This window comes from Hyla sarda, unplaced genomic scaffold (assembly GCF_029499605.1).
Source record: "Hyla sarda isolate aHylSar1 unplaced genomic scaffold, aHylSar1.hap1 scaffold_612, whole genome shotgun sequence".
NCBI classification, from domain to species: domain Eukaryota; kingdom Metazoa; phylum Chordata; class Amphibia; order Anura; family Hylidae; genus Hyla; species Hyla sarda.
The window spans coordinates 126,483-150,287 of record NW_026610627.1 but is presented as its reverse complement, the minus strand read 5'-3'; the positions used below and the strand labels follow the sequence as shown (position 1 = coordinate 150,287).

At 45.9% G+C, this 23,805-nt stretch overlaps 10 non-coding genes across 10 annotated transcripts; all 10 read right to left on the bottom strand.

Moving 5' to 3' along the window:
- Positions 1-1,584: 1,584 nt before the first annotated feature.
- LOC130341115 (U2 spliceosomal RNA) lies at positions 1,585-1,775 on the bottom strand. Its single transcript, XR_008881111.1, has one exon. It is a non-coding gene; the product is annotated as a U2 spliceosomal RNA (small nuclear RNA).
- Positions 1,776-3,866: 2,091 nt separating this feature from the next.
- On the bottom strand, positions 3,867-4,057 carry LOC130341113 (U2 spliceosomal RNA). Its single transcript, XR_008881110.1, has one exon. It is a non-coding gene; the product is annotated as a U2 spliceosomal RNA (small nuclear RNA).
- A 2,089-nt stretch (positions 4,058-6,146) lies between these two features.
- Positions 6,147-6,337, bottom strand: LOC130341112 (U2 spliceosomal RNA). Its single transcript, XR_008881109.1, has one exon. It is a non-coding gene; the product is annotated as a U2 spliceosomal RNA (small nuclear RNA).
- A 2,094-nt stretch (positions 6,338-8,431) lies between these two features.
- LOC130341111 (U2 spliceosomal RNA) lies at positions 8,432-8,622 on the bottom strand. The gene has a single exon (XR_008881108.1). It is a non-coding gene; the product is annotated as a U2 spliceosomal RNA (small nuclear RNA).
- A 2,087-nt stretch (positions 8,623-10,709) lies between these two features.
- Positions 10,710-10,900, bottom strand: LOC130341110 (U2 spliceosomal RNA). The gene has a single exon (XR_008881107.1). It is a non-coding gene; the product is annotated as a U2 spliceosomal RNA (small nuclear RNA).
- Positions 10,901-12,993: 2,093 nt separating this feature from the next.
- Positions 12,994-13,184, bottom strand: LOC130341109 (U2 spliceosomal RNA). Its single transcript, XR_008881106.1, has one exon. It is a non-coding gene; the product is annotated as a U2 spliceosomal RNA (small nuclear RNA).
- Positions 13,185-15,273: 2,089 nt separating this feature from the next.
- On the bottom strand, positions 15,274-15,464 carry LOC130341107 (U2 spliceosomal RNA). The gene has a single exon (XR_008881104.1). It is a non-coding gene; the product is annotated as a U2 spliceosomal RNA (small nuclear RNA).
- Positions 15,465-17,554: 2,090 nt separating this feature from the next.
- Positions 17,555-17,745, bottom strand: LOC130341106 (U2 spliceosomal RNA). Its single transcript, XR_008881103.1, has one exon. It is a non-coding gene; the product is annotated as a U2 spliceosomal RNA (small nuclear RNA).
- Positions 17,746-19,841: 2,096 nt separating this feature from the next.
- LOC130341155 (U2 spliceosomal RNA) lies at positions 19,842-20,032 on the bottom strand. The gene has a single exon (XR_008881145.1). It is a non-coding gene; the product is annotated as a U2 spliceosomal RNA (small nuclear RNA).
- A 2,085-nt stretch (positions 20,033-22,117) lies between these two features.
- LOC130341105 (U2 spliceosomal RNA) lies at positions 22,118-22,308 on the bottom strand. The gene has a single exon (XR_008881102.1). It is a non-coding gene; the product is annotated as a U2 spliceosomal RNA (small nuclear RNA).
- Between the last annotated feature and the right edge of the window lie 1,497 nt (positions 22,309-23,805).

Sequence of the window (23,805 nt, the reverse complement as noted above, 5' to 3'; positions counted from 1 at the left end):
TGTCGCTGCTGTGAAGGTTCTAGGTGACATCACAAATCCCTTTGGTTACATACACAACAAAGCTGGGTTGTTGTTGTTTACACTCTGCAAGGCCTGTGGAAGTGAGTGACATCATAGCACTGTAGTTCTGAGGGTTCAAGATGGATGCAACAATCTCCTGTTGCTTCTATGAAGGCCGTAATAGACGACATCACCAAACAGCTCCATAGTCACATACACAGCAAAGGAGAGATGTTGTTTACACCTAGTGATGTCAGTGGTATTGAGTGACATCACAGCACAGTGCTAAGGCTCCTGGGCCTGGACACAGCAGCGGCTGCAATATCTCAACGGAGAATACGTTTATATCTATGTGTGTGTGTGCGCATATATATATATATATATATATATATATATATATATATATATATATTCTCCGCCGAAATCACTTTTAAACCCATTTCCACCTTTTTTTCCCTTCTCTTCCTCTTACTTTTTTTTCACGTTTTTTTACGTTTTTCTCCTTTTCGCCTCTTTTCTGGGCGTATTATTCTTCTTTTTCTTCTTTTTTTTCGTCTAATGCATACCCCATCAGTGCAGCAATGCTTATTCAATACCGCCAGCAGATGGAGACACTGGGGGATAATTTTCTAAGGATTTATACTGATTTTTCCTGTCTGAATTTGTCGCACAGAAAGTTGCAGGCCAAATATGTGTGACATTTCTGCGACTTTAGCTTCTAGAGCATTTTTACAACATTATACATAGGTGCTGAATACATAAAAAGCGACTGTTCAGCGACAGACAAGTCGCATCGGCTGAAAGTAGGCCAGAATGTCAGTCCATGTTGGAGCAGGTTTAGATACAGTCTAAAGCATAGATCTCAAAGTCTGTGCACAGAATTTAGCAAGGGCCTCGCACCTTCTGATGCATCAGGTAGGTGCACAATAGCATAGCCTAACCCTCTGTACTTTGGTCTATATTGATGCGGGACATAGACAGCCAGCTGATGACCAATCCATTAGTGCAATGGATGGCTGGAAGCATTTGTCTTTGCCTTTGCAATACCACAGAAGCAATGCATGGTCAATGTACAGCAATGACACACCTGTGTGAACAGCCAGGAGACCCCCCCCCCCCCCATGTTATGTTACATAGTTACATAGTTAGTACGGTCGAAAAAAGACATATGTCCATCACGTTCAACCAGGGAATTAAGGGGTAGGGGTGTGGCGCGATATTGGGGAAGGGATGAGATTTTATATTTCTTCATAAGCATTAATCTTATTTTGTCAATTAGGAACATTCAGCACCCACCCGCTATCAAGGCAGCTGCCTATCATGTCATGCCCTACCTGCACAGGTGTGCTGGCTACTCAAATGATCCAATTAAGGAGGCCATTTAGTCAGCAGCAGCAGAAGTCCTGTGCCTGGACGCTCCAACAGGGGCCAGACACAAGCAGAAGCAGAAGCAGCAGAAGCAGCAGCAGCACCACCTTTTGTTTATTGGCTGCAGCAGCAGCAAGGCCCACAGGGCTGGCTAGCTGGCTAGCCAGCAAGCAGGTAGCAATGAAAGTAGGAATCTTTCTTTTTAACCCTGTAAGGGGGTGGTGCACTGTACCCGAAGATACTGCCATATCGGGTCAATGCATAGGGCGACGGAAGCAAGCTTCGAAATCGGCCCCCGTTCTCAAAAATCCATTTAATATATGGTCCCCAGATAGGGGACGTATCAGATATTAAACTGATAAGAACAGATACTACACTTGATCTTAGCCAAAAGGCCGAGAAGCGATAACCGTGAAAGGGGCGGGCCCAACAAGGTCCCCTTCATGGGCACTATCACTGCTTGCTGTCAGGGAGGCTGCCAGACAATTTTCCATGCACACTCTGGGCTGGGGGGCAGTCAACCACCAGTACACACAGCAGAACCTAAACCCATACCATTATTGCTAAGCAGCAAGACAGGGGCCCATTGCACTCCCACGGGGCCTTTTTAAATGCAATCCATAACCCGGATTTGCCAGGAACCCTTCTTACTCCTCCTACTTGCATGTGACACTGGGCTTAGGATCTGCATAGGAAACACACACACAAGCACACACCTACCTTTGTTGCCTGCAGATGCCTCCTTGGCTGTCCCCAAACGGTATCAAACCAACACCCACGGGAAGCTGTAAGCATAGAGGACATGCCTGCACCCCATTGGACTTACCTGTGTGGGTTAAATCCGGGTTATTTGACAACCTATGGCGGTGATGGTTCTGCTCAGGCAGAGCAGTGCTGATGCTCCTCATAAAGCTGTCGCTGCTGTGAAGGTTCTAGGTGACATCACAAATCCCTTTGGTTACATACACAACAAAGCTGGGTTGTTGTTGTTTACACTCTGCAAGGCCTGTGGAAGTGAGTGACATCATAGCACTGTAGTTCTGAGGGTTCAAGATGGATGCAACAATCTCCTGTTGCTTCTATGAAGGCCGTAATAGACGAAAACACCAAACAGCTCCATAGTCACATACACAGCAAAGGAGAGATGTTGTTTACACCTAGTGATGTCAGTGGTATTGAGTGACATCACAGCACAGTGCTAAGGCTCCTGGGCCTGGACACAGCAGCGGCTGCAATATCTCAACGGAGAATACGTTTATATCTATGTGTGTGTGTGCGCATATATATATATATATATATATATATATATATATATATATATATATATTCTCCGCCGAAATCACTTTTAAACCCATTTCCACCTTTTTTTCCCTTCTCTTCCTCTTACTTTTTTTTCACGTTTTTTTACGTTTTTCTCCTTTTCGCCTCTTTTCTGGGCGTATTATTCTTCTTTTTCTTCTTTTTTTTCGTCTAATGCATACCCCATCAGTGCAGCAATGCTTATTCAATACCGCCAGCAGATGGAGACACTGGGGGATAATTTTCTAAGGATTTATACTGATTTTTCCTGTCTGAATTTGTCGCACAGAAAGTTGCAGGCCAAATATGTGTGACATTTCTGCGACTTTAGCTTCTAGAGCATTTTTACAACATTATACATAGGTGCTGAATACATAAAAAGCGACTGTTCAGCGACAGACAAGTCGCATCGGCTGAAAGTAGGCCAGAATGTCAGTCCATGTTGGAGCAGGTTTAGATACAGTCTAAAGCATAGATCTCAAAGTCTGTGCACAGAATTTAGCAAGGGCCTCGCACCTTCTGATGCATCAGGTAGGTGCACAATAGCATAGCCTAACCCTCTGTACTTTGGTCTATATTGATGCGGGACATAGACAGCCAGCTGATGACCAATCCATTAGTGCAATGGATGGCTGGAAGCATTTGTCTTTGCCTTTGCAATACCACAGAAGCAATGCATGGTCAATGTACAGCAATGACACACCTGTGTGAACAGCCAGGAGACCCCCCCCCCCCCATGTTATGTTACATAGTTACATAGTTAGTACGGTCGAAAAAAGACATATGTCCATCACGTTCAACCAGGGAATTAAGGGGTAGGGGTGTGGCGCGATATTGGGGAAGGGATGAGATTTTATATTTCTTCATAAGCATTAATCTTATTTTGTCAATTAGGAACATTCAGCACCCACCCGCTATCAAGGCAGCTGCCTATCATGTCATGCCCTACCTGCACAGGTGTGCTGGCTACTCAAATGATCCAATTAAGGAGGCCATTTAGTCAGCAGCAGCAGAAGTCCTGTGCCTGGACGCTCCAACAGGGGCCAGACACAAGCAGAAGCAGAAGCAGCAGAAGCAGCAGCAGCACCACCTTTTGTTTATTGGCTGCAGCAGCAGCAAGGCCCACAGGGCTGGCTAGCTGGCTAGCCAGCAAGCAGGTAGCAATGAAAGTAGGAATCTTTCTTTTTAACCCTGTAAGGGGGTGGTGCACTGTACCCGAAGATACTGCCATATCGGGTCAATGCATAGGGCGACGGAAGCAAGCTTCGAAATCGGCCCCCGTTCTCAAAAATCCATTTAATATATGGTCCCCAGATAGGGGACGTATCAGATATTAAACTGATAAGAACAGATACTACACTTGATCTTAGCCAAAAGGCCGAGAAGCGATAACCGTGAAAGGGGCGGGCCCAACAAGGTCCCCTTCATGGGCACTATCACTGCTTGCTGTCAGGGAGGCTGCCAGACAATTTTCCATGCACACTCTGGGCTGGGGGGCAGTCAACCACCAGTACACACAGCAGAACCTAAACCCATACCATTATTGCTAAGCAGCAAGACAGGGGCCCATTGCACTCCCACGGGGCCTTTTTAAATGCAATCCATAACCCGGATTTGCCAGGAACCCTTCTTACTCCTCCTACTTGCATGTGACACTGGGCTTAGGATCTGCATAGGAAACACACACACAAGCACACACCTACCTTTGTTGCCTGCAGATGCCTCCTTGGCTGTCCCCAAACGGTATCAAACCAACACCCACGGGAAGCTGTAAGCATAGAGGACATGCCTGCACCCCATTGGACTTACCTGTGTGGGTTAAATCCGGGTTATTTGACAACCTATGGCGGTGATGGTTCTGCTCAGGCAGAGCAGTGCTGATGCTCCTCATAAAGCTGTCGCTGCTGTGAAGGTTCTAGGTGACATCACAAATCCCTTTGGTTACATACACAACAAAGCTGGGTTGTTGTTGTTTACACTCTGCAAGGCCTGTGGAAGTGAGTGACATCATAGCACTGTAGTTCTGAGGGTTCAAGATGGATGCAACAATCTCCTGTTGCTTCTATGAAGGCCGTAATAGACGACATCACCAAACAGCTCCATAGTCACATACACAGCAAAGGAGAGATGTTGTTTACACCTAGTGATGTCAGTGGTATTGAGTGACATCACAGCACAGTGCTAAGGCTCCTGGGCCTGGACACAGCAGCGGCTGCAATATCTCAACGGAGAATACGTTTATATCTATGTGTGTGTGTGCGCATATATATATATATATATATATATATATATATATATATATATATTTCTCCGCCGAAATCACTTTTAAACCCATTTCCACCTTTTTTTCCCTTCTCTTCCTCTTACTTTTTTTTCACGTTTTTTTACGTTTTTCTCCTTTTCGCCTCTTTTCTGGGCGTATTATTCTTCTTTTTCTTCTTTTTTTTCGTCTAATGCATACCCCATCAGTGCAGCAATGCTTATTCAATACCGCCAGCAGATGGAGACACTGGGGGATAATTTTCTAAGGATTTATACTGATTTTTCCTGTCTGAATTTGTCGCACAGAAAGTTGCAGGCCAAATATGTGTGACATTTCTGCGACTTTAGCTTCTAGAGCATTTTTACAACATTATACATAGGTGCTGAATACATAAAAAGCGACTGTTCAGCGACAGACAAGTCGCATCGGCTGAAAGTAGGCCAGAATGTCAGTCCATGTTGGAGCAGGTTTAGATACAGTCTAAAGCATAGATCTCAAAGTCTGTGCACAGAATTTAGCAAGGGCCTCGCACCTTCTGATGCATCAGGTAGGTGCACAATAGCATAGCCTAACCCTCTGTACTTTGGTCTATATTGATGCGGGACATAGACAGCCAGCTGATGACCAATCCATTAGTGCAATGGATGGCTGGAAGCATTTGTCTTTGCCTTTGCAATACCACAGAAGCAATGCATGGTCAATGTACAGCAATGACACACCTGTGTGAACAGCCAGGAGACCCCCCCCCCCCCCATGTTATGTTACATAGTTACATAGTTAGTACGGTCGAAAAAAGACATATGTCCATCACGTTCAACCAGGGAATTAAGGGGTAGGGGTGTGGCGCGATATTGGGGAAGGGATGAGATTTTATATTTCTTCATAAGCATTAATCTTATTTTGTCAATTAGGAACATTCAGCACCCACCCGCTATCAAGGCAGCTGCCTATCATGTCATGCCCTACCTGCACAGGTGTGCTGGCTACTCAAATGATCCAATTAAGGAGGCCATTTAGTCAGCAGCAGCAGAAGTCCTGTGCCTGGACGCTCCAACAGGGGCCAGACACAAGCAGAAGCAGAAGCAGCAGAAGCAGCAGCAGCACCACCTTTTGTTTATTGGCTGCAGCAGCAGCAAGGCCCACAGGGCTGGCTAGCTGGCTAGCCAGCAAGCAGGTAGCAATGAAAGTAGGAATCTTTCTTTTTAACCCTGTAAGGGGGTGGTGCACTGTACCCGAAGATACTGCCATATCGGGTCAATGCATAGGGCGACGGAAGCAAGCTTCGAAATCGGCCCCCGTTCTCAAAAATCCATTTAATATATGGTCCCCAGATAGGGGACGTATCAGATATTAAACTGATAAGAACAGATACTACACTTGATCTTAGCCAAAAGGCCGAGAAGCGATAACCGTGAAAGGGGCGGGCCCAACAAGGTCCCCTTCATGGGCACTATCACTGCTTGCTGTCAGGGAGGCTGCCAGACAATTTTCCATGCACACTCTGGGCTGGGGGGCAGTCAACCACCAGTACACACAGCAGAACCTAAACCCATACCATTATTGCTAAGCAGCAAGACAGGGGCCCATTGCACTCCCACGGGGCCTTTTTAAATGCAATCCATAACCCGGATTTGCCAGGAACCCTTCTTACTCCTCCTACTTGCATGTGACACTGGGCTTAGGATCTGCATAGGAAACACACACACAAGCACACACCTACCTTTGTTGCCTGCAGATGCCTCCTTGGCTGTCCCCAAACGGTATCAAACCAACACCCACGGGAAGCTGTAAGCATAGAGGACATGCCTGCACCCCATTGGACTTACCTGTGTGGGTTAAATCCGGGTTATTTGACAACCTATGGCGGTGATGGTTCTGCTCAGGCAGAGCAGTGCTGATGCTCCTCATAAAGCTGTCGCTGCTGTGAAGGTTCTAGGTGACATCACAAATCCCTTTGGTTACATACACAACAAAGCTGGGTTGTTGTTGTTTACACTCTGCAAGGCCTGTGGAAGTGAGTGACATCATAGCACTGTAGTTCTGAGGGTTCAAGATGGATGCAACAATCTCCTGTTGCTTCTATGAAGGCCGTAATAGACGACATCACCAAACAGCTCCATAGTCACATACACAGCAAAGGAGAGATGTTGTTTACACCTAGTGATGTCAGTGGTATTGAGTGACATCACAGCACAGTGCTAAGGCTCCTGGGCCTGGACACAGCAGCGGCTGCAATATCTCAACGGAGAATACGTTTATATCTATGTGTGTGTGTGCGCATATATATATATATATATATATATATATATATATATATATATATATATTTCTCCGCCGAAATCACTTTTAAACCCATTTCCACCTTTTTTTCCCTTCTCTTCCTCTTACTTTTTTTTCACGTTTTTTTACGTTTTTCTCCTTTTCGCCTCTTTTCTGGGCGTATTATTCTTCTTTTTCTTCTTTTTTTTCGTCTAATGCATACCCCATCAGTGCAGCAATGCTTATTCAATACCGCCAGCAGATGGAGACACTGGGGGATAATTTTCTAAGGATTTATACTGATTTTTCCTGTCTGAATTTGTCGCACAGAAAGTTGCAGGCCAAATATGTGTGACATTTCTGCGACTTTAGCTTCTAGAGCATTTTTACAACATTATACATAGGTGCTGAATACATAAAAAGCGACTGTTCAGCGACAGACAAGTCGCATCGGCTGAAAGTAGGCCAGAATGTCAGTCCATGTTGGAGCAGGTTTAGATACAGTCTAAAGCATAGATCTCAAAGTCTGTGCACAGAATTTAGCAAGGGCCTCGCACCTTCTGATGCATCAGGTAGGTGCACAATAGCATAGCCTAACCCTCTGTACTTTGGTCTATATTGATGCGGGACATAGACAGCCAGCTGATGACCAATCCATTAGTGCAATGGATGGCTGGAAGCATTTGTCTTTGCCTTTGCAATACCACAGAAGCAATGCATGGTCAATGTACAGCAATGACACACCTGTGTGAACAGCCAGGAGACCCCCCCCCCCCCCCATGTTATGTTACATAGTTACATAGTTAGTACGGTCGAAAAAAGACATATGTCCATCACGTTCAACCAGGGAATTAAGGGGTAGGGGTGTGGCGCGATATTGGGGAAGGGATGAGATTTTATATTTCTTCATAAGCATTAATCTTATTTTGTCAATTAGGAACATTCAGCACCCACCCGCTATCAAGGCAGCTGCCTATCATGTCATGCCCTACCTGCACAGGTGTGCTGGCTACTCAAATGATCCAATTAAGGAGGCCATTTAGTCAGCAGCAGCAGAAGTCCTGTGCCTGGACGCTCCAACAGGGGCCAGACACAAGCAGAAGCAGAAGCAGCAGAAGCAGCAGCAGCACCACCTTTTGTTTATTGGCTGCAGCAGCAGCAAGGCCCACAGGGCTGGCTAGCTGGCTAGCCAGCAAGCAGGTAGCAATGAAAGTAGGAATCTTTCTTTTTAACCCTGTAAGGGGGTGGTGCACTGTACCCGAAGATACTGCCATATCGGGTCAATGCATAGGGCGACGGAAGCAAGCTTCGAAATCGGCCCCCGTTCTCAAAAATCCATTTAATATATGGTCCCCAGATAGGGGACGTATCAGATATTAAACTGATAAGAACAGATACTACACTTGATCTTAGCCAAAAGGCCGAGAAGCGATAACCGTGAAAGGGGCGGGCCCAACAAGGTCCCCTTCATGGGCACTATCACTGCTTGCTGTCAGGGAGGCTGCCAGACAATTTTCCATGCACACTCTGGGCTGGGGGGCAGTCAACCACCAGTACACACAGCAGAACCTAAACCCATACCATTATTGCTAAGCAGCAAGACAGGGGCCCATTGCACTCCCACGGGGCCTTTTTAAATGCAATCCATAACCCGGATTTGCCAGGAACCCTTCTTACTCCTCCTACTTGCATGTGACACTGGGCTTAGGATCTGCATAGGAAACACACACACAAGCACACACCTACCTTTGTTGCCTGCAGATGCCTCCTTGGCTGTCCCCAAACGGTATCAAACCAACACCCACGGGAAGCTGTAAGCATAGAGGACATGCCTGCACCCCATTGGACTTACCTGTGTGGGTTAAATCCGGGTTATTTGACAACCTATGGCGGTGATGGTTCTGCTCAGGCAGAGCAGTGCTGATGCTCCTCATAAAGCTGTCGCTGCTGTGAAGGTTCTAGGTGACATCACAAATCCCTTTGGTTACATACACAACAAAGCTGGGTTGTTGTTGTTTACACTCTGCAAGGCCTGTGGAAGTGAGTGACATCATAGCACTGTAGTTCTGAGGGTTCAAGATGGATGCAACAATCTCCTGTTGCTTCTATGAAGGCCGTAATAGACGACATCACCAAACAGCTCCATAGTCACATACACAGCAAAGGAGAGATGTTGTTTACACCTAGTGATGTCAGTGGTATTGAGTGACATCACAGCACAGTGCTAAGGCTCCTGGGCCTGGACACAGCAGCGGCTGCAATATCTCAACGGAGAATACGTTTATATCTATGTGTGTGTGTGCGCATATATATATATATATATATATATATATATATATATATATATTTCTCCGCCGAAATCACTTTTAAACCCATTTCCACCTTTTTTTCCCTTCTCTTCCTCTTACTTTTTTTTCACGTTTTTTTACGTTTTTCTCCTTTTCGCCTCTTTTCTGGGCGTATTATTCTTCTTTTTCTTCTTTTTTTTCGTCTAATGCATACCCCATCAGTGCAGCAATGCTTATTCAATACCGCCAGCAGATGGAGACACTGGGGGATAATTTTCTAAGGATTTATACTGATTTTTCCTGTCTGAATTTGTCGCACAGAAAGTTGCAGGCCAAATATGTGTGACATTTCTGCGACTTTAGCTTCTAGAGCATTTTTACAACATTATACATAGGTGCTGAATACATAAAAAGCGACTGTTCAGCGACAGACAAGTCGCATCGGCTGAAAGTAGGCCAGAATGTCAGTCCATGTTGGAGCAGGTTTAGATACAGTCTAAAGCATAGATCTCAAAGTCTGTGCACAGAATTTAGCAAGGGCCTCGCACCTTCTGATGCATCAGGTAGGTGCACAATAGCATAGCCTAACCCTCTGTACTTTGGTCTATATTGATGCGGGACATAGACAGCCAGCTGATGACCAATCCATTAGTGCAATGGATGGCTGGAAGCATTTGTCTTTGCCTTTGCAATACCACAGAAGCAATGCATGGTCAATGTACAGCAATGACACACCTGTGTGAACAGCCAGGAGACCCCCCCCCCCCCCATGTTATGTTACATAGTTACATAGTTAGTACGGTCGAAAAAAGACATATGTCCATCACGTTCAACCAGGGAATTAAGGGGTAGGGGTGTGGCGCGATATTGGGGAAGGGATGAGATTTTATATTTCTTCATAAGCATTAATCTTATTTTGTCAATTAGGAACATTCAGCACCCACCCGCTATCAAGGCAGCTGCCTATCATGTCATGCCCTACCTGCACAGGTGTGCTGGCTACTCAAATGATCCAATTAAGGAGGCCATTTAGTCAGCAGCAGCAGAAGTCCTGTGCCAGGACGCTCCAACAGGGGCCAGACACAAGCAGAAGCAGAAGCAGCAGAAGCAGCAGCAGCACCACCTTTTGTTTATTGGCTGCAGCAGCAGCAAGGCCCACAGGGCTGGCTAGCTGGCTAGCCAGCAAGCAGGTAGCAATGAAAGTAGGAATCTTTCTTTTTAACCCTGTAAGGGGGTGGTGCACTGTACCCGAAGATACTGCCATATCGGGTCAATGCATAGGGCGACGGAAGCAAGCTTCGAAATCGGCCCCCGTTCTCAAAAATCCATTTAATATATGGTCCCCAGATAGGGGACGTATCAGATATTAAACTGATAAGAACAGATACTACACTTGATCTTAGCCAAAAGGCCGAGAAGCGATAACCGTGAAAGGGGCGGGCCCAACAAGGTCCCCTTCATGGGCACTATCACTGCTTGCTGTCAGGGAGGCTGCCAGACAATTTTCCATGCACACTCTGGGCTGGGGGGCAGTCAACCACCAGTACACACAGCAGAACCTAAACCCATACCATTATTGCTAAGCAGCAAGACAGGGGCCCATTGCACTCCCACGGGGCCTTTTTAAATGCAATCCATAACCCGGATTTGCCAGGAACCCTTCTTACTCCTCCTACTTGCATGTGACACTGGGCTTAGGATCTGCATAGGAAACACACACACAAGCACACACCTACCTTTGTTGCCTGCAGATGCCTCCTTGGCTGTCCCCAAACGGTATCAAACCAACACCCACGGGAAGCTGTAAGCATAGAGGACATGCCTGCACCCCATTGGACTTACCTGTGTGGGTTAAATCCGGGTTATTTGACAACCTATGGCGGTGATGGTTCTGCTCAGGCAGAGCAGTGCTGATGCTCCTCATAAAGCTGTCGCTGCTGTGAAGGTTCTAGGTGACATCACAAATCCCTTTGGTTACATACACAACAAAGCTGGGTTGTTGTTGTTTACACTCTGCAAGGCCTGTGGAAGTGAGTGACATCATAGCACTGTAGTTCTGAGGGTTCAAGATGGATGCAACAATCTCCTGTTGCTTCTATGAAGGCCGTAATAGACGACATCACCAAACAGCTCCATAGTCACATACACAGCAAAGGAGAGATGTTGTTTACACCTAGTGATGTCAGTGGTATTGAGTGACATCACAGCACAGTGCTAAGGCTCCTGGGCCTGGACACAGCAGCGGCTGCAATATCTCAACGGAGAATACGTTTATATCTATGTGTGTGTGCGCATATATATATATATATATATATATATATATATATATATATATATATATATATTTCTCCGCCGAAATCACTTTTAAACCCATTTCCACCTTTTTTTCCCTTCTCTTCCTCTTACTTTTTTTTCACGTTTTTTTACGTTTTTCTCCTTTTCGCCTCTTTTCTGGGCGTATTATTCTTCTTTTTCTTCTTTTTTTTCGTCTAATGCATACCCCATCAGTGCAGCAATGCTTATTCAATACCGCCAGCAGATGGAGACACTGGGGGATAATTTTCTAAGGATTTATACTGATTTTTCCTGTCTGAATTTGTCGCACAGAAAGTTGCAGGCCAAATATGTGTGACATTTCTGCGACTTTAGCTTCTAGAGCATTTTTACAACATTATACATAGGTGCTGAATACATAAAAAGCGACTGTTCAGCGACAGACAAGTCGCATCGGCTGAAAGTAGGCCAGAATGTCAGTCCATGTTGGAGCAGGTTTAGATACAGTCTAAAGCATAGATCTCAAAGTCTGTGCACAGAATTTAGCAAGGGCCTCGCACCTTCTGATGCATCAGGTAGGTGCACAATAGCATAGCCTAACCCTCTGTACTTTGGTCTATATTGATGCGGGACATAGACAGCCAGCTGATGACCAATCCATTAGTGCAATGGATGGCTGGAAGCATTTGTCTTTGCCTTTGCAATACCACAGAAGCAATGCATGGTCAATGTACAGCAATGACACACCTGTGTGAACAGCCAGGAGACCCCCCCCCCCCATGTTATGTTACATAGTTACATAGTTAGTACGGTCGAAAAAAGACATATGTCCATCACGTTCAACCAGGGAATTAAGGGGTAGGGGTGTGGCGCGATATTGGGGAAGGGATGAGATTTTATATTTCTTCATAAGCATTAATCTTATTTTGTCAATTAGGAACATTCAGCACCCACCCGCTATCAAGGCAGCTGCCTATCATGTCATGCCCTACCTGCACAGGTGTGCTGGCTACTCAAATGATCCAATTAAGGAGGCCATTTAGTCAGCAGCAGCAGAAGTCCTGTGCCTGGACGCTCCAACAGGGGCCAGACACAAGCAGAAGCAGAAGCAGCAGAAGCAGCAGCAGCACCACCTTTTGTTTATTGGCTGCAGCAGCAGCAAGGCCCACAGGGCTGGCTAGCTGGCTAGCCAGCAAGCAGGTAGCAATGAAAGTAGGAATCTTTCTTTTTAACCCTGTAAGGGGGTGGTGCACTGTACCCGAAGATACTGCCATATCGGGTCAATGCATAGGGCGACGGAAGCAAGCTTCGAAATCGGCCCCCGTTCTCAAAAATCCATTTAATATATGGTCCCCAGATAGGGGACGTATCAGATATTAAACTGATAAGAACAGATACTACACTTGATCTTAGCCAAAAGGCCGAGAAGCGATAACCGTGAAAGGGGCGGGCCCAACAAGGTCCCCTTCATGGGCACTATCACTGCTTGCTGTCAGGGAGGCTGCCAGACAATTTTCCATGCACACTCTGGGCTGGGGGGCAGTCAACCACCAGTACACACAGCAGAACCTAAACCCATACCATTATTGCTAAGCAGCAAGACAGGGGCCCATTGCACTCCCACGGGGCCTTTTTAAATGCAATCCATAACCCGGATTTGCCAGGAACCCTTCTTACTCCTCCTACTTGCATGTGACACTGGGCTTAGGATCTGCATAGGAAACACACACACAAGCACACACCTACCTTTGTTGCCTGCAGATGCCTCCTTGGCTGTCCCCAAACGGTATCAAACCAACACCCACGGGAAGCTGTAAGCATAGAGGACATGCCTGCACCCCATTGGACTTACCTGTGTGGGTTAAATCCGGGTTATTTGACAACCTATGGCGGTGATGGTTCTGCTCAGGCAGAGCAGTGCTGATGCTCCTCATAAAGCTGTCGCTGCTGTGAAGGTTCTAGGTGACATCACAAATCCCTTTGGTTACATACACAACAAAGCTGGGTTGTTGTTGTTTACACTCTGCAAGGCCTGTGGAAGTGAGTGACATCATAGCACTGTAGTTCTGAGGGTTCAAGATGGATGCAACAATCTCCTGTTGCTTCTATGAAGGCCGTAATAGACGACATCACCAAACAGCTCCATAGTCACATACACAGCAAAGGAGAGATGTTGTTTACACCTAGTGATGTCAGTGGTATTGAGTGACATCACAGCACAGTGCTAAGGCTCCTGGGCCTGGACACAGCAGCGGCTGCAATATCTCAACGGAGAATACGTTTATATCTATGTGTGTGTGTGCGCATATATATATATATATATATATATATATATATATATATATATATTTCTCCGCCGAAATCACTTTTAAACCCATTTCCACCTTTTTTTCCCTTCTCTTCCTCTTACTTTTTTTTCACGTTTTTTTACGTTTTTCTCCTTTTCGCCTCTTTTCTGGGCGTATTATTCTTCTTTTTCTTCTTTTTTTTCGTCTAATGCATACCCCATCAGTGCAGCAATGCTTATTCAATACCGCCAGCAGATGGAGACACTGGGGGATAATTTTCTAAGGATTTATACTGATTTTTCCTGTCTGAATTTGTCGCACAGAAAGTTGCAGGCCAAATATGTGTGACATTTCTGCGACTTTAGCTTCTAGAGCATTTTTACAACATTATACATAGGTGCTGAATACATAAAAAGCGACTGTTCAGCGACAGACAAGTCGCATCGGCTGAAAGTAGGCCAGAATGTCAGTCCATGTTGGAGCAGGTTTAGATACAGTCTAAAGCATAGATCTCAAAGTCTGTGCACAGAATTTAGCAAGGGCCTCGCACCTTCTGATGCATCAGGTAGGTGCACAATAGCATAGCCTAACCCTCTGTACTTTGGTCTATATTGATGCGGGACATAGACAGCCAGCTGATGACCAATCCATTAGTGCAATGGATGGCTGGAAGCATTTGTCTTTGCCTTTGCAATACCACAGAAGCAATGCATGGTCAATGTACAGCAATGACACACCTGTGTGAACAGCCAGGAGACCCCCCCCCCCCCCATGTTATGTTACATAGTTACATAGTTAGTACGGTCGAAAAAAGACATATGTCCATCACGTTCAACCAGGGAATTAAGGGGTAGGGGTGTGGCGCGATATTGGGGAAGGGATGAGATTTTATATTTCTTCATAAGCATTAATCTTATTTTGTCAATTAGGAACATTCAGCACCCACCCGCTATCAAGGCAGCTGCCTATCATGTCATGCCCTACCTGCACAGGTGTGCTGGCTACTCAAATGATCCAATTAAGGAGGCCATTTAGTCAGCAGCAGCAGAAGTCCTGTGCCAGGACGCTCCAACAGGGGCCAGACACAAGCAGAAGCAGAAGCAGCAGAAGCAGCAGCAGCACCACCTTTTGTTTATTGGCTGCAGCAGCAGCAAGGCCCACAGGGCTGGCTAGCTGGCTAGCCAGCAAGCAGGTAGCAATGAAAGTAGGAATCTTTCTTTTTAACCCTGTAAGGGGGTGGTGCACTGTACCCGAAGATACTGCCATATCGGGTCAATGCATAGGGCGACGGAAGCAAGCTTCGAAATCGGCCCCCGTTCTCAAAAATCCATTTAATATATGGTCCCCAGATAGGGGACGTATCAGATATTAAACTGATAAGAACAGATACTACACTTGATCTTAGCCAAAAGGCCGAGAAGCGATAACCGTGAAAGGGGCGGGCCCAACAAGGTCCCCTTCATGGGCACTATCACTGCTTGCTGTCAGGGAGGCTGCCAGACAATTTTCCATGCACACTCTGGGCTGGGGGGCAGTCAACCACCAGTACACACAGCAGAACCTAAACCCATACCATTATTGCTAAGCAGCAAGACAGGGGCCCATTGCACTCCCACGGGGCCTTTTTAAATGCAATCCATAACCCGGATTTGCCAGGAACCCTTCTTACTCCTCCTACTTGCATGTGACACTGGGCTTAGGATCTGCATAGGAAACACACACACAAGCACACACCTACCTTTGTTGCCTGCAGATGCCTCCTTGGCTGTCCCCAAACGGTATCAAACCAACACCCACGGGAAGCTGTAAGCATAGAGGACATGCCTGCACCCCATTGGACTTACCTGTGTGGGTTAAATCCGGGTTATTTGACAACCTATGGCGGTGATGGTTCTGCTCAGGCAGAGCAGTGCTGATGCTCCTCATAAAGCTGTCGCTGCTGTGAAGGTTCTAGGTGACATCACAAATCCCTTTGGTTACATACACAACAAAGCTGGGTTGTTGTTGTTTACACTCTGCAAGGCCTGTGGAAGTGAGTGACATCATAGCACTGTAGTTCTGAGGGTTCAAGATGGATGCAACAATCTCCTGTTGCTTCTATGAAGGCCGTAATAGACGACATCACCAAACAGCTCCATAGTCACATACACAGCAAAGGAGAGATGTTGTTTACACCTAGTGATGTCAGTGGTATTGAGTGACATCACAGCACAGTGCTAAGGCTCCTGGGCCTGGACACAGCAGCGGCTGCAATATCTCAACGGAGAATACGTTTATATCTATGTGTGTGTGCGCATATATATATATATATATATATATATATATATATATATATATATATATATTCTCCGCCGAAATCACTTTTAAACCCATTTCCACCTTTTTTTCCCTTCTCTTCCTCTTACTTTTTTTTCACGTTTTTTTACGTTTTTCTCCTTTTCGCCTCTTTTCTGGGCGTATTATTCTTCTTTTTCTTCTTTTTTTTCGTCTAATGCATACCCCATCAGTGCAGCAATGCTTATTCAATACCGCCAGCAGATGGAGACACTGGGGGATAATTTTCTAAGGATTTATACTGATTTTTCCTGTCTGAATTTGTCGCACAGAAAGTTGCAGGCCAAATATGTGTGACATTTCTGCGACTTTAGCTTCTAGAGCATTTTTACAACATTATACATAGGTGCTGAATACATAAAAAGCGACTGTTCAGCGACAGACAAGTCGCATCGGCTGAAAGTAGGCCAGAATGTCAGTCCATGTTGGAGCAGGTTTAGATACAGTCTAAAGCATAGATCTCAAAGTCTGTGCACAGAATTTAGCAAGGGCCTCGCACCTTCTGATGCATCAGGTAGGTGCACAATAGCATAGCCTAACCCTCTGTACTTTGGTCTATATTGATGCGGGACATAGACAGCCAGCTGATGACCAATCCATTAGTGCAATGGATGGCTGGAAGCATTTGTCTTTGCCTTTGCAATACCACAGAAGCAATGCATGGTCAATGTACAGCAATGACACACCTGTGTGAACAGCCAGGAGACCCCCCCCCCCCATGTTATGTTACATAGTTACATAGTTAGTACGGTCGAAAAAAGACATATGTCCATCACGTTCAACCAGGGAATTAAGGGGTAGGGGTGTGGCGCGATATTGGGGAAGGGATGAGATTTTATATTTCTTCATAAGCATTAATCTTATTTTGTCAATTAGGAACATTCAGCACCCACCCGCTATCAAGGCAGCTGCCTATCATGTCATGCCCTACCTGCACAGGTGTGCTGGCTACTCAAATGATCCAATTAAGGAGGCCATTTAGTCAGCAGCAGCAGAAGTCCTGTGCCTGGACGCTCCAACAGGGGCCAGACACAAGCAGAAGCAGAAGCAGCAGAAGCAGCAGCAGCACCACCTTTTGTTTATTGGCTGCAGCAGCAGCAAGGCCCACAGGGCTGGCTAGCTGGCTAGCCAGCAAGCAGGTAGCAATGAAAGTAGGAATCTTTCTTTTTAACCCTGTAAGGGGGTGGTGCACTGTACCCGAAGATACTGCCATATCGGGTCAATGCATAGGGCGACGGAAGCAAGCTTCGAAATCGGCCCCCGTTCTCAAAAATCCATTTAATATATGGTCCCCAGATAGGGGACGTATCAGATATTAAACTGATAAGAACAGATACTACACTTGATCTTAGCCAAAAGGCCGAGAAGCGATAACCGTGAAAGGGGCGGGCCCAACAAGGTCCCCTTCATGGGCACTATCACTGCTTGCTGTCAGGGAGGCTGCCAGACAATTTTCCATGCACACTCTGGGCTGGGGGGCAGTCAACCACCAGTACACACAGCAGAACCTAAACCCATACCATTATTGCTAAGCAGCAAGACAGGGGCCCATTGCACTCCCACGGGGCCTTTTTAAATGCAATCCATAACCCGGATTTGCCAGGAACCCTTCTTACTCCTCCTACTTGCATGTGACACTGGGCTTAGGATCTGCATAGGAAACACACACACAAGCACACACCTACCTTTGTTGCCTGCAGATGCCTCCTTGGCTGTCCCCAAACGGTATCAAACCAACACCCACGGGAAGCTGTAAGCATAGAGGACATGCCTGCACCCCATTGGACTTACCTGTGTGGGTTAAATCCGGGTTATTTGACAACCTATGGCGGTGATGGTTCTGCTCAGGCAGAGCAGTGCTGATGCTCCTCATAAAGCTGTCGCTGCTGTGAAGGTTCTAGGTGACATCACAAATCCCTTTGGTTACATACACAACAAAGCTGGGTTGTTGTTGTTTACACTCTGCAAGGCCTGTGGAAGTGAGTGACATCATAGCACTGTAGTTCTGAGGGTTCAAGATGGATGCAACAATCTCCTGTTGCTTCTATGAAGGCCGTAATAGACGACATCACCAAACAGCTCCATAGTCACATACACAGCAAAGGAGAGATGTTGTTTACACCTAGTGATGTCAGTGGTATTGAGTGACATCACAGCACAGTGCTAAGGCTCCTGGGCCTGGACACAGCAGCGGCTGCAATATCTCAACGGAGAATACGTTTATATCTATGTGTGTGTGTGCGCATATATATATATATATATATATATATATATATATATATATATATATATATTTCTCCGCCGAAATCACTTTTAAACCCATTTCCACCTTTTTTTCCCTTCTCTTCCTCTTACTTTTTTTTCACGTTTTTTTACGTTTTTCTCCTTTTCGCCTCTTTTCTGGGCGTATTATTCTTCTTTTTCTTCTTTTTTTTCGTCTAATGCATACCCCATCAGTGCAGCAATGCTTATTCAATACCGCCAGCAGATGGAGACACTGGGGGATAATTTTCTAAGGATTTATACTGATTTTTCCTGTCTGAATTTGTCGCACAGAAAGTTGCAGGCCAAATATGTGTGACATTTCTGCGACTTTAGCTTCTAGAGCATTTTTACAACATTATACATAGGTGCTGAATACATAAAAAGCGACTGTTCAGCGACAGACAAGTCGCATCGGCTGAAAGTAGGCCAGAATGTCAGTCCATGTTGGAGCAGGTTTAGATACAGTCTAAAGCATAGATCTCAAAGTCTGTGCACAGAATTTAGCAAGGGCCTCGCACCTTCTGATGCATCAGGTAGGTGCACAATAGCATAGCCTAACCCTCTGTACTTTGGTCTATATTGATGCGGGACATAGACAGCCAGCTGATGACCAATCCATTAGTGCAATGGATGGCTGGAAGCATTTGTCTTTGCCTTTGCAATACCACAGAAGCAATGCATGGTCAATGTACAGCAATGACACACCTGTGTGAACAGCCAGGAGACCCCCCCCCCCCCCCATGTTATGTTACATAGTTACATAGTTAGTACGGTCGAAAAAAGACATATGTCCATCACGTTCAACCAGGGAATTAAGGGGTAGGGGTGTGGCGCGATATTGGGGAAGGGATGAGATTTTATATTTCTTCATAAGCATTAATCTTATTTTGTCAATTAGGAACATTCAGCACCCACCCGCTATCAAGGCAGCTGCCTATCATGTCATGCCCTACCTGCACAGGTGTGCTGGCTACTCAAATGATCCAATTAAGGAGGCCATTTAGTCAGCAGCAGCAGAAGTCCTGTGCCTGGACGCTCCAACAGGGGCCAGACACAAGCAGAAGCAGAAGCAGCAGAAGCAGCAGCAGCACCACCTTTTGTTTATTGGCTGCAGCAGCAGCAAGGCCCACAGGGCTGGCTAGCTGGCTAGCCAGCAAGCAGGTAGCAATGAAAGTAGGAATCTTTCTTTTTAACCCTGTAAGGGGGTGGTGCACTGTACCCGAAGATACTGCCATATCGGGTCAATGCATAGGGCGATGGAAGCAAGCTTCGAAATCGGCCCCCGTTCTCAAAAATCCATTTAATATATGGTCCCCAGATAGGGGACGTATCAGATATTAAACTGATAAGAACAGATACTACACTTGATCTTAGCCAAAAGGCCGAGAAGCGATAACCGTGAAAGGGGCGGGCCCAACAAGGTCCCCTTCATGGGCACTATCACTGCTTGCTGTCAGGGAGGCTGCCAGACAATTTTCCATGCACACTCTGGGCTGGGGGGCAGTCAACCACCAGTACACACAGCAGAACCTAAACCCATACCATTATTGCTAAGCAGCAAGACAGGGGCCCATTGCACTCCCACGGGGCCTTTTTAAATGCAATCCATAACCCGGATTTGCCAGGAACCCTTCTTACTCCTCCTACTTGCATGTGACACTGGGCTTAGGATCTGCATAGGAAACACACACACAAGCACACACCTACCTTTGTTGCCTGCAGATGCCTCCTTGGCTGTCCCCAAACGGTATCAAACCAACACCCACGGGAAGCTGTAAGCATAGAGGACATGCCTGCACCCCATTGGACTTACCTGTGTGGGTTAAATCCGGGTTATTTGACAACCTATGGCGGTGATGGTTCTGCTCAGGCAGAGCAGTGCTGATGCTCCTCATAAAGCTGTCGCTGCTGTGAAGGTTCTAGGTGACATCACAAATCCCTTTGGTTACATACACAACAAAGCTGGGTTGTTGTTGTTTACACTCTGCAAGGCCTGTGGAGTGAGTGACATCATAGCACTGTAGTTCTGAGGGTTCAAGATGGATGCAACAATCTCCTGTTGCTTCTATGAAGGCCGTAATAGACGACATCACCAAACAGCTCCATAGTCACATACACAGCAAAGGAGAGATGTTGTTTACACCTAGTGATGTCAGTGGTATTGAGTGACATCACAGCACAGTGCTAAGGCTCCTGGGCCTGGACACAGCAGCGGCTGCAATATCTCAACGGAGAATACGTTTATATCTATGTGTGTGTGTGCGCATATATATATATATATATATATATATATATATATATATATTTCTCCGCCGAAATCACTTTTAAACCCATTTCCACCTTTTTTTCCCTTCTCTTCCTCTTACTTTTTTTTCACGTTTTTTTACGTTTTTCTCCTTTTCGCCTCTTTTCTGGGCGTATTATTCTTCTTTTTCTTCTTTTTTTTCGTCTAATGCATACCCCATCAGTGCAGCAATGCTTATTCAATACCGCCAGCAGATGGAGACACTGGGGGATAATTTTCTAAGGATTTATACTGATTTTTCCTGTCTGAATTTGTCGCACAGAAAGTTGCAGGCCAAATATGTGTGACATTTCTGCGACTTTAGCTTCTAGAGCATTTTTACAACATTATACATAGGTGCTGAATACATAAAAAGCGACTGTTCAGCGACAGACAAGTCGCATCGGCTGAAAGTAGGCAGAATGTCAGTCCATGTTGGAGCAGGTTTAGATACAGTCTAAAGCATAGATCTCAAAGTCTGTGCACAGAATTTAGCAAGGGCCTCGCACCTTCTGATGCATCAGGTATAGGTGCACAATAGCATAGCCTAACCCTCTGTACTTTGGTCTATATTGATGCGGGACATAGACAGCCAGCTGATGACCAATCCATTAGTGCAATGGATGGCTGGAAGCATTTGTCTTTGCCTTTGCAATACCACAGAAGCAATGCATGGTCAATGTACAGCAATGACACACCTGTGTGAACAGCCAGGAGACCCCCCCCCCCCCCATGTTATGTTACATAGTTACATAGTTAGTACGGTCGAAAAAAGACATATGTCCATCACGTTCAACCAGGGAATTAAGGGGTAGGGGTGTGGCGCGATATTGGGGAAGGGATGAGATTTTATATTTCTTCATAAGCATTAATCTTATTTTGTCAATTAGGAACATTCAGCACCCACCCGCTATCAAGGCAGCTGCCTATCATGTCATGCCCTACCTGCACAGGTGTGCTGGCTACTCAAATGATCCAATTAAGGAGGCCATTTAGTCAGCAGCAGCAGAAGTCCTGTGCCTGGACGCTCCAACAGGGGCCAGACACAAGCAGAAGCAGAAGCAGCAGAAGCAGCAGCAGCACCACCTTTTGTTTATTGGCTGCAGCAGCAGCAAGGCCCACAGGGCTGGCTAGCTGGCTAGCCAGCAAGCAGGTAGCAATGAAAGTAGGAATCTTTCTTTTTAACCCTGTAAGGGGGTGGTGCACTGTACCCGAAGATACTGCCATATCGGGTCAATGCATAGGGCGACGGAAGCAAGCTTCGAAATCGGCCCCCGTTCTCAAAAATCCATTTAATATATGGTCCCCAGATAGGGGACGTATCAGATATTAAACTGATAAGAACAGATACTACACTTGATCTTAGCCAAAAGGCCGAGAAGCGATAACCGTGAAAGGGGCGGGCCCAACAAGGTCCCCTTCATGGGCACTATCACTGCTTGCTGTCAGGGAGGCTGCCAGACAATTTTCCATGCACACTCTGGGCTGGGGGGCAGTCAACCACCAGTACACACAGCAGAACCTAAACCCATACCATTATTGCTAAGCAGCAAGACAGGGGCCCATTGCACTCCCACGGGGCCTTTTTAAATGCAATCCATAACCCGGATTTGCCAGGAACCCTTCTTACTCCTCCTACTTGCATGTGACACTGGGCTTAGGATCTGCATAGGAACCACACACACAAGCACACACCTACCTTTGTTGCCTGCAGATGCCTCCTTGGCTGTCCCCAAACGGTATCAAACCAACACCCACGGGAAGCTGTAAGCATAGAGGACATGCCTGCACCCCATTGGACTTACCTGTGTGGGTTAAATCCGGGTTATTTGACAACCTATGGCGGTGATGGTTCTGCTCAGGCAGAGCAGTGCTGATGCTCCTCATAAAGCTGTCGCTGCTGTGAAGGTTCTAGGTGACATCACAAATCCCTTTGGTTACATACACAACAAAGCTGGGTTGTTGTTGTTTACACTCTGCAAGGCCTGTGGAAGTGAGTGACATCATAGCACTGTAGTTCTGAGGGTTCAAGATGGATGCAACAATCTCCTGTTGCTTCTATGAAGGCCGTAATAGACGACATCACCAAACAGCTCCATAGTCACATACACAGCAAAGGAGAGATGTTGTTTACACCTAGTGATGTCAGTGGTATTGAGTGACATCACAGCACAGTGCTAAGGCTCCTGGGCCTGGACACAGCAGCGGCTGCAATATCTCAACGGAGAATACGTTTATATCTATGTGTGTGTGTGCGCATATATATATATATATATATATATATATATATATATATATATATATTTCTCCGCCGAAATCACTTTTAAACCCATTTCCACCTTTTTTTCCCTTCTCTTCCTCTTACTTTTTTTTCACGTTTTTTTACGTTTTTCTCCTTTTCGCCTCTTTTCTGGGCGTATTATTCTTCTTTTTCTTCTTTTTTTTCGTCTAATGCATACCCCATCAGTGCAGCAATGCTTATTCAATACCGCCAGCAGATGGAGACACTGGGGGATAATTTTCTAAGGATTTATACTGATTTTTCCTGTCTGAATTTGTCGCACAGAAAGTTGCAGGCCAAATATGTGTGACATTTCTGCGACTTTAGCTTCTAGAGCATTTTTACAACATTATACATAGGTGCTGAATACATAAAAAGCGACTGTTCAGCGACAGACAAGTCGCATCGGCTGAAAGTAGGCCAGAATGTCAGTCCATGTTGGAGCAGGTTTAGATACAGTCTAAAGCATAGATCTCAAAGTCTGTGCACAGAATTTAGCAAGGGCCTCGCACCTTCTGATGCATCAGGTAGGTGCACAATAGCATAGCCTAACCCTCTGTACTTTGGTCTATATTGATGCGGGACATAGACAGCCAGCTGAT